The following is a 2,559-nucleotide window of genomic DNA, read 5'->3' as shown; positions in this document are numbered from 1 at the left end:
GAAATAAAATGAAAACTGCTGTTGGAAGACGTGACACAGGAGGCATAGTCAAGAAAAAAAGAAAATCTAGCAACTGGAACAAAATAATTGATATGGTGAGACATAACTGCTGCTATATTGTATGCATCAGTGGTCTTTCCAATCAGAAGAAATACACAATTTGATTTGTACAATGGTTGCCTGCAGAAGCTATTGATTTTGGAAGAAGCGATGCCTAGGCCAAAAACACTTAAATACCAAAAGACTTATTCTTTACTAACTAACCTTTTACACTCAAATGTATATCCAACTTTCACTGTAGTGCGCACAAGAAATGATTAACAACATGGTTGCAAGAGTAGATTAATTCTATTGGCAATTGTGAGTTCTGGGCACGCATTTGTTATTTCTGATGGTCATTGAAACCACATTCTACTCTGGTTAAAATCCGGTGTGGCCTGGTGAGGTTGATAATCCTCCCGGCTAATAATGCTCACCTAACACCACGTGGATTAAGTCAGTTTAGATATCAAAATTCAATTTGGTGCGACAAGAGTAGTTCACATATCACATATACATTTAGCATTGATGAAGAGTGAGATGGGAGCGGAATGTCAATACCAATGGATTACTGCAAAGGATGGCAATTATTGTGGAAGTGGAGGTGATAGCTAGATCCAATTAAATGGTGATAGGCAACAATTTGTAAATAATTTTGTAGATCAAATAATAGTGTTCAATTTGATGCCAGGAGTAGACATTTTTTGCAATTAAATTCAATATTTATCATGTAGTGTCTGACAATGAAGAAGAGTAATTAACTCTATGTATCCCTGCATATAATGGTTTTAAAGATTGCTTTCAATGCTATATATCTAGTTTAATGTCTGAGGAAGTCTCGCATGGTAGAAAGGGAATATCTGTGGATGTTCTCCTATGTAGACTCACAGAAAATATTTGGAGGTAGCCTTGTGACAGGAGTTGGTAATCTGTTAGAAGTTAGGGTGGCACAATGGCCCAGTGGTTAGCATTGCTGCCTCACGGTGCCGAGGACCCAGGTTCGATCCCGACCTCGGGTCACTGTCCGTGTGGAATTTGCACATTCTACCTATGTTTGCATGGGTCTCATCCTCACAACCCAAAGATGTACAGGGTAAGTGGATTGGACATGATAAATTGCCCCATAATTGGAAAAAAAATGAATTGGGTACCTTAAAATTAAAAACAAAATCTGTTAGAAGATAGGAAGCAGGGAGTAGATATAAAAGAAATGGGGCGGGATTCTACGACCCCCCCGCCGGGTTGGAGATTTGCCGGGGGGTGGTGTGAATCCCGCCCCTGCCAGCTGCCGAATTCTCCGGCGCCGAGGATTTGGCGGGGGCGGGAATCGCGCCGTGCTGGTCGGGGGCCGTTGGCAGCGCCCCCCCCGGTGATTCTCTGGCCCATGATTGAGCCGAGTGGCTGCCCGTTTTTGGCCGGTCCCACCGGTGTATGTTACGACAGGTACTTACCAGCGGGACCTGGCTCCGCGGGCGGCCTCCGGGGTCCTCGGGGGGGGGGGGGGGGCGCAGGGGGATCTGGCTCCAGGGGGTGCCCCTATGGTGGCCTGGCCCGTGATCAGGGCTCACCGATCCGCGGGCGGGCCTGTGCCATGGGGGCACTCTATTCCTCCGCACCGGCCGGTGTAACGGTCCGTGATGGTGCGGAGGATTCACGTGGTTCACGCCACTCCTTCCCACCGGAGTTGCCCGCCCCGCCGGTTTCCGAAGAATCCCGCCCATGAACTCTGATTTACAGATATGACAAACAATATTCTCCCGAGATCTGCATGGGGGCTTCAATTTTTCACAATACATCAATGACTTGGGCGAAGGGATAGTTACATATCTAAGTTTGCAGATGGCACGAAGTTAGGAAGCACAGCATATTGTGTACTTGGGAGCAGGATGTTACAAAAGGACATAAACTGAATGAGTGGACAAATGATGGAAACTGGTTTTCAAAGAGATTGTAAGGTCATCTACTTGTGATCCAGGAAAGATAAAGCTAAATATTTTCTTAATGTTGTGAGGCGAGGAGTTGTGGAGAAGGAAAATTATATGGCGGTTTTTGTACATAAGTCAATAAAAGCCATCGCTTTTATACACAGTTGGAATACATAAGAGAGGAAGTGATGCTTTAGTTGTACAGGATGTATCATCTGTAGTCCTGCACCACAGATTAAAAGGTTGAAGGATGATAAAATTTAAGGGCGGAATTCTTCATAGCCCGACGGTGAAATCATGAATGACAATCGGGCGGAGAATGGCTCCCGGCGCCGGAATCAGGGCAGGTGCCTGACTAATGCTGATTCACGATGCTCCGCCCCCTCCAAATTGGTGTCATCAAAACGTGTGCTGCGTGGAGTCGCAACCTCGTTGGCGTGTCATCAGCTGGCCCACCCGCCATGCTCTGTCTCCATTGGGCCTAGTCCCCAACAACACGGGCCATGTGTGGTCCCAGTGGGCGTGAGTCTGGCGTGCAGGCTGCGGACAGTGTCCAGCGCCGCCACACTCGGCCGCGATCTGTGCCACTGGCCGG

This window comes from Scyliorhinus torazame, chromosome 2, assembly GCF_047496885.1.
Source record: "Scyliorhinus torazame isolate Kashiwa2021f chromosome 2, sScyTor2.1, whole genome shotgun sequence".
In the NCBI taxonomy this organism is placed as follows: Eukaryota; Metazoa; Chordata; class Chondrichthyes; order Carcharhiniformes; family Scyliorhinidae; genus Scyliorhinus; species Scyliorhinus torazame.
This window is presented reverse-complemented; position numbering follows the sequence as displayed.